This window comes from Bos mutus, chromosome 12, assembly GCF_027580195.1.
Source record: "Bos mutus isolate GX-2022 chromosome 12, NWIPB_WYAK_1.1, whole genome shotgun sequence".
NCBI lineage: Eukaryota > Metazoa > Chordata > Mammalia > Artiodactyla > Bovidae > Bos > Bos mutus.
The window spans coordinates 26,808,604-26,821,876 of NC_091628.1; the positions used below are offsets into that span (position 1 = coordinate 26,808,604).

General features: G+C 39.4%; 1 long non-coding RNA gene and 1 other non-coding gene across 2 annotated transcripts in view; both read left to right on the forward strand.

The window, feature by feature from the left end:
• The window catches only part of LOC138990194 (uncharacterized), a 99,229-nt gene that overhangs the window by 24,432 nt on the left and 61,524 nt on the right, over positions 1-13,273 (forward strand). The window lies entirely within an intron of this gene.
• TRNAE-UUC (transfer RNA glutamic acid (anticodon UUC)) lies at positions 2,104-2,175 on the forward strand. The gene has a single exon. It is a non-coding gene; the product is annotated as a tRNA-Glu (tRNA).

Genomic DNA, 13,273 nt, shown 5'->3' on the forward strand with positions numbered 1-13,273 from the left:
TCAGCTACCAATTTACATGATTTGTGATAAAGTAACATTCCAGATGGAAAATGAAGACTGTGCCTCAGCTGATGACATGTATTAATATTTTCAAACTCTTCATGTAAAAAACCGTAATGCCTTTGTTGAGATTGTTGTCACAGGCTGAAGAATCTTTTAGCTTTACATATTTTCGAGAGAAAATAAGTCCTGAGTGTATCTTTTCCTGCCAAAATGTGGAAGAAATCCTTAGTTTTTCCTTACAGGACACTCAGAAGCTCTGAGATGGGCTGCCTGAGACTAGAATTTGTAGAACTGTTCTACAATCAGTCAGGTGATACAGGGCAAGCCCCAGCCTTTTGGAACAGGAATAGTATCACTATAAAGGAAACATACCTGGAAATCTACAGCCTCAGCTTGTAAAGCCAGCTTCCTATTTCGGCTTAAGAGATGTATTATTCTGTGACATCCATTGGGAAGAAAGAGCATGTTTGTTAGCATATGCAAGAAGCACAAACCAGCATTGTGCGTGAGCTCCAGAGCCTGCCAGCAGAGATGGATTCCCCTCTGAAGGACCATTAATAAAGGCTGTGGCAGCAGCTAGGATTTGTAAGAGGACAGAGGAAAGAATGGAGGTGTTGAAAGACTTCTGTGCATCCTAATAGGAAGAAGACAATGGTCAATTGATAGAAAGGGAATCCAGAGAAATAGGGTCCACAGTGTATGTACTATAAAAGAGTAGAATGTATCAAAGATTAAAATAAATAGATATTTTTAGAGAATTTCAGAATTAAAATTTTCAATACCATGGTATTATACAATATAAGATTTAATTAAATTCATTCCCATTGTTAGTTGATAAAAGAAAACACTTTATCTAATTTTTAATGGAAATGCAAGGTGAGGGAAATGAAGCATAGAACTACTTAAATGGTGTCTGCTTGTCATACCATGGTTACTCCCAAATATATAAGAAAGTGGTGAAAAGTGATAGAAAAATGCATTTTTTTCTTCTTTTTTGGCTGTGCTGTGTGCCTTTCGGGGTCTTCTTAATTCCCTGAACAGGGATGGAATCCATGTCCCCTGCACCAGCGAAGTCCTACAGAAGTGCTATTCTTGAGATGATGTTAATCCCTTCCAACAGAAAACCCAGTGAATGAATAAATTATCTGGGAACTGGAGGGGAAAAAAAACAGTCCAATCCTTTAATGTCCTGTGTGATTCTGCTTCGCTCAGCACAGGTTCTCACTGCTTCTGTGGACTCGATAAATAGAGGTCCTAAGGTCTGCAGTCTCTCCCACCACCAGCCAGTGACCCTAGTCACCACACCCTATTTCGTTCTGAGTGCATGCTCACAAGAGCCCTGAAATGAAGGCAGGGCAGGAATTAACCAATTTGGAGCTTAGAGTGATAGAAGCCTGGGTCATAAGGAGGTTGAGCCTAAGGCTGAAAGGTCTCAAATACCCTCATATTTTGATCTTTGCTACACCTTATGTTTGTTATTCTCCCACAGACATTCTGATTATGTTATTTTTTTAAAACCTTCGATGATTGAATCAAGTCACTTCTTCTCAGCCTTCTACATAAAGCTGTTTATACAGTGGCTCAATCCATCTTTAACGTCATTTCACCCCATGCCCTGCTCTCACTGAAGAGTCCAGACCTGCCCTGGGCACCCCTGTTTGCACATCCCTATTCACACTGTTTCCTCTTCCCCAAACCTCTCTCTCATCCATACATGCTTCTTATGTCCTCAAATAAGAGGCTTTCTACTTTGATTTAACATTTAACAATCTTTTTTTTTTTTTAATTTTAGCACTCACTAGAGTATCTCTTGAATTAGAAGTACTCATATACTATATGTTTACCCTCTACCAGACTGAGTTCTTGGCCATAGGTTCTGCTGTTCGTATTCTCTGTATCGGGTCCCCAGAGTTCAATAAGTGGGCCTTGAAGATAAGATGCTCACTCAGTGTTTCTCGGAATCTAACATCTGTTGGACTGTTGTCTCGTTTTATTATTTAGCTTGTCACTCATCCATTCTTTCCCTACCCAGCTCGGTTGCATGTCCTTTGAATACAACTATATTTTGTAGAAGCTGAAAAATACTATGATTCAGGGAATTCCCTGGTAGTCCAGTGGTTAGGACTTGGAGCTTTCACTGCCAGGGCCTGGGTTCAATCCCTGGTCAGGGAACTAAGATCCTGCAAGCTATGTGGTGTGACAAAAACAAAACAACAACAACAAAATGATATGATGACTGAAAGGAGGGTGATATAGTGAGAAATGATACATGGGAGGATAACTCTTTTAAAGCTGACTTGTGTAGCCAAACTCTTGTGTATGTGACTTTTATAATCACAGTTATATCACTCCTACCATGGCAGCATAGGTAATATAGCAAGCCATTTCTTTTAATTCTCTTCATTCTGGTAATTCCAAAAGAAAATAAATATTTTAAGAGGTAACAAGTATTTTGCTTGACAAATGATACTAGGGTTTTGCCAAGATTTTTGTATTTTTTTGGAAAATAGCATCTGGAGTTTGCTGAAAGGATATGAGATTCTCCATGCTACTGAAGTATAGGATATTATGGAGTGGTAGCCTTTTCCTTCTCCAGGGAATCTTCCCAACCCAGGGATTGAACCCAGGTCTCCCGCACTGCAGGTGGATTCTTTACCAGCTGAGCCACAAGGGAAGCAGGCATAACCAAAGTGAACCTTAAAAGTTAGCAATAACAACATAAATGACATGAGTTGCAATTTCACTCCTACCATGGCAGCATAGGTAATATAGCAAGCCATTTCATTTTTTTTTAGAAGAAATTCTAAATTGTAAATGGAATATGCTCATGAACTAGGTACACTATCCTCGTGTTAGAGCTTGAAGTTCTTTAAAAAGTTAACAGTGAGCTAGTAAACGTTAGAGCTGAGATTCTAACATTTAGAATTAGATGTTAGAGGGGATATTCTCTAAAGTTTGCATACATTAATAGCTGGCATATTTTGAGGGCTTATTGTGTGTTAGGCACTCTTACAAGAGCTTTACATGTGTTGTTATATTTAATCCCCATAACAAGTTCAGAAGCAGGCTCTATTATTTTTCTCATTATTTTACAGTTAAGGAAATTGAGACAAAGTGTTTTATAATCTGCTCCAAGTCACACAGTCACTTGGCAGAGCTGGGATCTGAGTCCAGCCAGCCTGACTCCAGGGTCTGAAGATGATCCTGACTTTACAGGAGGGAGGGATGTTTTACTTCTCTCTTTGGGGGCAAGGCCAGACACAGACACAGGTCATTACTGCCCCAGATCAGCTACCTCAGGGGGGTGTCAGGCAGCAAGGAGGCCCTGTGATGTGCCTACAGAGCTCTCTCCTCCTTGCACACTGTCTGTAGGGACTGGTACATGCAAATTATTGCTGGGAAGCCAAGCAGTTTCTACAGAGCCTGGACATTTAATAGGAAAACAATTCAATCTTCAGGGGAAGTCCCAAATTGACTAGAGTTGATTCAGCTAAACGAGGTGTCAAGGTGTAAGCCAGGATATTAATCACACTTCCTCCCTCCAGTCATGACGCCTCCCTGTTCATGGGAGCTGGAACCTGAGGGCACAGGGAAGAGGGCTCTGTGCTCCCAAGAGCGGGTCTGCTTCATCTGCTCTTCCCATTCCCACCAGTGCCTTGACTCTGTCCATAGTCTGCCAACCTTTCTGCTGTGTTCAGCCCCAAATCATGTACAAACTAGAGTCAAAATAGCACTCAGGAAAATGCCGCAGTAAGGTAAAATTGTATAGCACGTTTCAAATCTGGTTAGCTAATATTGAATAATTTTAAAATTGCAACTCATGTCATTTTTGTTGTTATTGCTAACTTTTAAGGTTCACTTTGGTTATGCCTGCTTCCCTTGTGGCTCAGCTGGTAAAGAATCCACCTGCAGTGAGGGAGACCTGGGTTCAATCCCTGGGTTGGGAAGATTCCCTGGAGAAGGAAAAGGCTACTACTCCAGTATTCTGGCCTGGAGAATTTCATGGACTGTATAGTCCATGGGGTCGCAAAGAGTTGAACACAGCTGAGTGACTTTCATTGTCACTTGGTTATGCATGCTGCTGCTGCTGCTGCTGCTAAGTCGCTTCAGTCGTGTCCGACTCTGTGCGACCCCAGAGACAGCAGCCCACCAGGCTCCGCCATCCTTGGGATTCTCCAGGCGAGAACACTGGAGTGGGTTGCCATTTCCTTCTCCAATGCAGGAAAGTGAAAAGTGAAAGTGAAGTCGCTCAGTCGTGTCCGACTCTTAGCGACCCCATGGACCGCAGCCTACCAGGCTCCTCTATCCATGGGATTTTCCAGGCAAGAAATGTGGTGCCATTGCCATTGCCTTCTCCTTGGTTATGCATATGACTGCATAATACAAAAATATATATGATGTAAAAAAAAAACCCACATGATATGTGTGTATAATATAGATGGTTTGTATAATGATGTATAAATATATGGTTGACACCAAAGCTGAATAACAGATATCAGATAGATAGATTGTCTTAACTGACTATTCAAGTGCAGCACACCAAGGTTAGAATCTCAGCTCTAACATTTACTAGCTCACTGTTAACTTTTTAAAGAACTTCAAGCTCTAACACGAGGATAGTGTACCTAGTTCATGAGCATATTCCATTTACAATTTAGAATTTTTTCTTTCCTGAATATTGAGTTTCCTGGCTTTTAGGAAATATGACTTGAGGAAATTAAGGGTCTCTGACCTTGAAATCAAAATCCTGCCCTCCTAGGGAGAGGCCGAAATGTCAACAGAAGAGGTAACCATTTAGCAACAATCCCCTTGTGCCTCCTATGACAAATTTCCTATGTTGATTTGCAATCTACATGACAGATTGTTGGTGCTAAAGGCCAATGAGCTCCATCTATGTGAAGTATGGGTCTTTTGAAAAACAAATAAATCCAATTAAAGAAGAGAACTCAGAATGAGGAAGACAAATGGTTTGGTTTGTTGTGTTTATTATGCCAGCTCAACTAGAATGAAAAAGTGAGAAAGTTTGTAACTAGGTAGGTGAAAAGTCTCAAAGCTTTTTTCTTCATTTATTGGTCTTGATACCCAATTATATCACCCCCCTTTCAAGTCAATGGATTCTCTTCTTTTTAGCTCAAAAGAAACACAATCCAAAACGGCGGTAGCATAATTCTAATTTATTTCCATTTCAGATTTTTATACCTGTAATTATGTTTGTATTAAATTAGATGAAAATGTCAGTCTACCAATTTGCTTCTTCCTTTGTAACCTTTTGCATGCAAAGTTTATCATTCTGACAAATAAAAGGGCTCTCCAACCTTGACACCGAAGAAGAAATGCAAATTATATTTCTCCACATTAGAAAACAACTATCAATCATGTCATTTAAAAATTAGGTGAGATTTCCAATGAAGTTTGAAATCTTTAGCTGTTTGGAATCTATGATATTAAACTATGACTTGATTTAATATTAAAAGAGGAAAATTAGTGAGAGCAGATGTTTTAATTGTTAATTCAAATAACCCAAATATTAATTGAAGGCCTGAATAAACTGCAGATTCCACTTTAGGAAAACCATTTGGAAACTTTTTTATGTAATTTCTAAAGGGTGCAAGTAACTCTTAAAATATAGAACTCCAGTTTACTTTGATTAGGGCTACTCTGGTGGCTCAGATGGTAAACAATCTGCCATCAGTAATGTTGGAGGCATGGGTTCAATCCCTGGGTTGGGAAGATTCCCTGAAGAAGGGAATGGCTACCCACTCCAGTATTCTTGCCTGGAAAATTCCATGGACAGAGGAACCTGATGATCTACAGTCCATGGGGCTGCAAAGAGTTGGACATGACTGAAGGGCTAACATTGTGTATGTGTGTGTGTTGCTTTGATGAATTAGAAGCTAGCATTTTCCAAGATATCTGACCCTAGCTTCCTCCCTTTGCAGAAACTACCCATTTCTTATTTTTATGTAGCATTTCATTTCACAAATTGCTTCATGAACACTGGCCTTTAAAATATGAGAACTGATTTTCCTGGCTTTTAGCTGCCAAGAAGAGTAGATCGTCTGAAGTCTCAGGTCCAGATAAAGCAAGTCCCAGGGGAAAGGAGCTCATTCCTCATCTCCACTGAGATGACGGTGGGTCGGAGGGCCAGTGACTTCCTTTGACTCCTTTTCCATCACACGTCTTTGCTTTGCTCTCTCTGCTCTTGTTCTCGGCCAAAGACTTTGGGAAAGAAAAGAAGACAGGTGTACAGACCACCCTGATTGGAATTAATAGCAACATTTCCAAGGTTAGTGTTAGTCTCTCAATTGTGTCTGACTCTTTGTGACCCCGTTGACTGTAGCTCGCCAGGCTCCTCTGTCCATGGGATTTCCCAGGCAAGAATACTGGAGTGAGTTGCCAATTCCTTCTCCAGGGGATCTTCCTGACCCAGGGATCGAACCTGGGTCTCTTGCATTGCAGGCAGACTCTACCATCTGAGCCAGCAGAGGAGCTTGAATTCTCTGTAGGCAGATGCTGTGATTCCTACTTTACAGGTGCTGAAACTAAAATACAGAGAATCTAAATGATTGACCCACGATCCTAATGGAGAGTTGGAAGCAGAGGTGAGATGAGAAGGCACATATTCAGGCTGAAACTAGGGTCTTAAGTTTTCCATTTTTGTGAGGTCAGGACCCGTATTTGTTTCTGCTGCTTTGTACAATTCCTTTAAAGCACTCCCCCACCATCACACACACAGGTGGGTTTTTCTTAAGTGTTGATGCTATCTATGCCTTGGAGTGAGTGATGGTGGATTTTAAAGGCCCCTCTTTATCTGTCAGTCTAGCTCTCTTCCTGTCCCCAAATAGTGCCTGTGCATTAAGTTGTGTCTTCAGTTTGTCTGTGTTCAAATGCAAATAAACTTCCCAGGAAGGATAAAAAATTAGTCCCCTTTAAATTTAGCATATGTCATTTAATCATGTTGTCACAGAAAAAAAAACAATCTAAATCATATCTTCTCATCCTGAATTCATGGATCCAAGATGGGAGTGGCTGAGACACACACACATGTGGGTGTATTTAGCTCTGAAAACTCTACCTTAAAACTATTTTTGCCATTTTGAGTTTATCTGATTTTTTTTTTTTTTTAGAAAATCTGTCATTTTGTAAGATTCTTGAAAAGGTGTGTGAGCCTCCAAAGTTTAGTTAATCACATAGGTTAGTGACACTAGATCTAAGACCATACCTGATTGAGACCTTCTTGAAATCAGGGAATCCCTGAAACCCACCTCTCCCTCCTTCACAACACTCACCAGCACTGTTTCCAGTGAACCTGCATAATAAGTAATTTTATTATGCCCTTTATTTCTCTGTATGTCAGCCACCGCAGCCCCAAACTGCAAGTCAAAACACATCTCCCAACAAGAAACCCACAGGCTCTGTACATGCTTTATTCTGTTCCTTCCAGCTTTCCTCCTCAGTTCTTGATCCCTTCCATTGTGCTCTCTGGAAATTAGGGTCCGTTATTGGCAATAATACTTGGGCCAACTAATGCGAAGAGCTGATTCATTGGAAAAGACCGTGATGCTGGGAAAGATTGAAGGCAAAAGGAGAAGAGGACAGCCAAGGATGAGATGTTTAGATAGCATCACTGACTCAATGGACATGAATTTGAGCTAACTCTGGGAGATAGTGAAGGACAAGAAAGCCTAGTGTGCTGCAGTCCATGGGGTTACAAAGAGCAACCCACTGTGTGTTGTTCACACAACTTAGTGACTGAACAACAACAATCAACAACGTGATCTGTCCTGCATCTATCTTCTGAATGCTTTTCACCCTATGGCTGAAGGACTGACTCTCTCCTGAGGACACTGCTTTCCTGCAGCCCCTCAGTGGGGGTGTTGCCCCTCACATAGCAGTTGTGCCTCTGGACTTGGAGGGGAAGTGGCCAAACCTCCTCATTGTCCTCATTGCTGACTTTTTCTCCTTGCTCTTCCCTGAAAGCCTGCTTTTCTATTTCCATCTTGAGATTATATCTCCCACTACCTTTCCTTGTTGCTGTCACCTATCCACTCCCAGGTCACTCTTTTTCAGGAATTTCAACTTCAATACTATTCTTATCTTAACCTTAGTGAATTCAGTATCCTCACAGATGATCATATCAATATCTTGGTTTCTCTGTTCCTTGAACTTTTAAAAATGATCTTGTTTTCTATTCTATTGAAATATTTCTATTTTGGTTATTCCCATGGATAGACCCTCTGGTTTTTCTCAGATGGGGCTCTTTGTCTGATCCATAGAATGCTGTAGGTGATTTAAATGAATATTTTCTCAAATCTCTCAAAGATGGTATGTAACTAGTACCATTCTAAATTCATAGCAGTGAAGTTAATTCTTTACATATTTTAGATACATTGGGCATAAAAGCTTAATTCTCTCAGGGAACTCTGGTTGAGAATGTCTGTACCAATGATTGCAATTCTCCATAATCCTAATTTCAGGTATTTTATCTCTGGCAATAGCATTCTACCTTTCCAGCATATTCCCGCTCATTGCCAGCTCATCTGTCTACCTCAGTATCCTTGACTTAATGACAACGTCAAAGTCCCTTTAACCATAGACAGATAACACATTCACAGATCCTGTGAATTACAAGGTGAACAATTTTGGGGGCCATCATTCTATCTACCACCTAGTCTAGCTTCAGTCATTACTATCAAGAATATAGGTAGTTTATGTTCTTTCATCCTGTGATATTTTCTTATTTCATCTTCTTCTTTAGGGATTTCTATTGTTTGGATTTGTTTGTTTATCATCAATACTTTTCACTTTCTCTTGAATCTTTTTATCCTTTCATTTCTTTTATGATTTTTGAATGCTTCCTTCTTTTCATCTTCTAATTCTCTTAGGACATTATTTTATCTGTGTCACTTCCAGTAGTCTGGTATGACTTTTAGTCTAATAGTCTGAAACAACCTTTTTAAAAAATAATTTCTAATTCTTTACTGGGTTCTGTCACTTCATTTCATAATTTATAAAATTTTGGTTTAAGTTATTCTTTGATGTCAATTATTCAAGGTTTATTACCTTGTTTTGAAATAGTAGGTACAGATTTTGTTTGGTCAGCATGACTTTTTGAAATGTCCATATATCTATATGATATTTTGCTCCTTATTGTTGATCTCAACATGGCTTTGCCTGTTTTATTTTGCTTAATTGTTTTCTGTTGACCACTTTCAAGAAAATGATTTTTTGAACTTTTGAAAGATTTGTGGAACAAATGTTCACTTCATGGACTACCCTCTTCTATTGTTTTCTTCTGTTTGCTTTTTCGTCATATAGTATTAAAAAGTAGGGCAGTTTTCTCTCTGAGATTTCCTGGCTCTGTTCTCCCTTCTGACTTTTATTTGGAAATTCTTTTTCTTCACCTTTGTGTCCTTATTTTGCTCAATTATAATTTCAGTTCTAGCATTTTCTGTTCATTTAGCGACCTTGTCATGGAAGAGCTGTGGTAGTTCTGTCTGGGGAGCCTGGATGTTCTTAAGGCTGCTGACTGCTGGCCCTTTATACCTCGCTGAGGGGCCTTATGCTCACCCGCTAGTAGATTGGGCACAATCTCTCCCAGCTTCAGGTGCATTTGCACGTTAGCTGGTCACACCTTCCAGTGAACACTGGTTGACTCTCTTGGGATTCTCTCCTCAGATCCAGCTCATGCTCCCTCTGCTTCTTCCTGCACAGATTCTGGTTTCACGCAGTTCTGGTGGCTCTTGGTGGTTCATCCCCATCTGCTTGGCATTTCAACATTCATAGAAGATACCATGTCAGTCAGATTTGTTGTAAATTTTGTCAGTTTTTTTTTGTTTTGCTATAAATCTATAGTATTTACTATTTTGCTTCATCTGTTTTTATGTGGTTGTTTCAAGAGATCAAAAATTATACTGTCACCATCATCTTTCTAGAATGCTATAAAGATGATTTCTCATAGATAGATAATCTTTCATTAAAATAATATAGTTACAACAATTTATTAAAGTTTTGTTTTAATGCTTTTAAAAATAAAATTTCATTATAAGTGACATTTTGATTTTTTGTTGCCGTATTAAAATTATATACATATATAATTTAATAAACATTTTATTTTAAATAGATTCAGATTTACAGGAAAAAATTCAAAAGTAGTACAGAGAGCTCCTGTATACTTCTCTCCCACTTTTAGTTTCCCCTAATGTTATAATCTATATTCCCATGGCATATTTGCCAAAATTAAGAAACCACCATTGCACATTACTCTTAACCAAATTCTAGACTTTATTTGGATTTCACTAATTTTCCCACTAATGATGTTTTTCTATTCCAAGATCCAGACAAGGGTCCTCATACCATATTGCAGTAAGTTTCATGTTTTCTTGGTCTCCTCAGGTCTGTAACAGTTTCTCAGGCTTTCCTTATTTTTCATGTTGTTTATAGTTTTGTGAGTACTAGTTAGATATTTTGCAGCATGTTTCTCATTTTCATAGACTATTCCTCAATTTTCTCATCATTAGATATTTTTGTTTGTTTTTGTTTTGAGGGTTTTTAAAATAACACTGGGGTGAAGTGCCTGTCTCATGACATCGTATCTGGAAGCACATGATATCAACATGACCTTAATAAAGTGTTCACTTTGATTACTTGGTTGAAGTTCCATATATATTTGCTGAACTATGAACTGAAAGTATTTTCCTCCCAACCACCTTCACATGGCTGCAAACTGCATCCACTCAATAGTGTCCTTTATCTCCTTTAAGATACCAGGTACCTCAGCTTTCTTCTTCAGGGTCGAGGCATACGTATTTTAAATTTTCAGAATTTTAACTCTCTATCTAGAGAAAAATAGGCATCTCCATGGCTGACATGGTGTGCCAATGTGAGGAACATATCAAATGCTCTTCCAGGAAAACTTGACTTTTTGATAGCCTTCAATTCACAGTAATAAAATTCATGTGAGGTGTTTTCAGAGATTATAAATCGTAAAATTAAGAGAATATATCGAGAAGTTTAGAGTAGATCATAGATTCACTGCAGAGCTCAACTGACACCTGCCAAGATTGTGTTTGATTCTAATGAAGCCCCAGCTCCCAATGCATCTCTCTCCAAAGGAGATTTCAATGACAGGAGAGAAGTGAAGGTCTTACTTTTTCCTGACCCATCAGGTTCAATTTAGGCATGCATGATTTACTGCTAGCAATGTCTTCTTTCCATCTTTAAAACAAAAAGAAAATATAACATTTCAAATACATTACTGCTGTTGGTTCATCAACTTAAACATATGAGAAAATGGAAAGGTGATATTAATCACATGTATCCACCAGAATTGAAAAGCATTACAATATAAAGCAACCACTTTGCTAATCCAGTGGAAAATCATATACTGTTTGGGAAGATAATGTTTGCACAAAAGCTGCTGGGTTCTGTGAGTTTAAAATGGCTAATCTATAATAGTAAACCATGCATTTTTATGGAACTCCAAAGAGTAAGGGCTACTTTTACATTTGCTGCCTCATTTTATTTTCACGTATCTCCTGTGAGGTGTGAATTCTTATACCTGTTTTACAAATGAGGATGCTAAGGCTCAGAAAACTTAAGAATGGTACCCAAGGTCCCATATCTTACAGCTGATGTCCATACTGGGTCGTTAAATTGTTCTTTCTTTCCATCTAAGCTTGAAGCTGCATTTCACTTTCATCATATGATTCGTGTCCCACTAATGGAAAATAAACTTAACTTACGAATTATGAGAAAAGGATCTAAATGAAGGGAAAACCTGAATAAGAGCCTATATACAATATTCTTCTATTTATTTAGCACTTTCTGTGTGCCTCTATAGTTAATTCTATAATTAATTATAGCTACTCTATAAATTGGCTTCCCTGGTAGCTTAGCTGGTAAAGAAATCCACCTGCAATGCAGAAGACCCGGGTTGATTCCTGGGTCAGGAAGATCCCCTGGAGAAGGGATATGCTACCCAGTACAGTATTCATAGGCTCAGACGGTGAAGAATCTGCCTGCAATGTGGGAGACCTGGGTTCCATCCCTGGGTTGGGAAGATCCCCTGGAGGAGGGCATGGCAACCCACTCCAGTATTCTTGCCTGGAGAGTCCCCATGGACAGAGGTGCCTGCCAGGCTACAGTCATGGGGTCGCAAAGAATTGGACACAACTGAACAGGTAAGCACAGTGCACTCTATAAATTACATAATATTCTTTCATTTTTTATTAATAAGAAATTGAAGTTCAGGTAGATTAATTAATGTAAATGATGCTAACTGGTATAGCACATAAATCCCAGTCTTAGTGTTTAAGACAGTAAGAGTGAATTTCTGGCTCCTGCAGCATCCAGTACAGGTGTTCCTGGCTGGTGAGTGGCCTTCTGTGTAGTCAATCAGGGTCTGGCCTCTACCACCTAGTAGGGAACTGCAGTCTTCTGCTGGATACTCTGCACAGTCCTGTCAGAAATACTGTTCACACAGTTAATAAAGGCTTTGTTGCTAACCCTGCATCAGGTTTATTCTAGCTCCTTCTGAGTTAGATCAGGTTCAAACTGATGTTCAGATTTATGCCAGCTTCCCAGGCACAAGGCGTTCTAGTGGATGGGATCTAGAAGCAGCATGTATTACTTCTGTCCATGGTGCGTTTGTCAGAGCTCCATCACATGTTCCCTCTGGGCTGGTGGAGAGGCTGGGCAACATAATCAATGTGTGTGCTCAGATGGGAGGGAAAACGGGTTTCATCTGCTCACTGAGCGACTTGCCCAGAGTCATTCAGATAATAACTGGTGTTAGGTTCTGATATGCTCCTTTCACTGTATTATACCACTTCCAAATACTTTTAAAAATAAATTTAGTTTTATTTTTTTCAGGGATCAACTTTTCTGTGGCAATATCAATTGTGGATATAAATAATGCCACTTTAATCCCTTTTTTGTAGTTAAATGTGGGTCTTTATCTTATATTTTTTAAGTTTTTAAAAAAGATAACAGGCTTAATTTTTGAATTCTAATAAGCCATATTTGAATTTGACTGAATCCTTAATCCTTATTCCTCTGTTCTCCCAGGCCCCTTTTCTAGCCCCCACATTGCCCCTTGTCCATGATTGTATCTGGGACACTGAGATATGAGTCCCATGCTCTGGGAACACGTCCTGACCACTGCCAAGTGGCAGCCCCCTTGTTCTTTCCTCCCGAACCACCAGTGATGTGAAATCACAGGTGCCTCATCAAGGAAGCTTCTCCTCCTTACCCTTGCCCCCATTTTCTC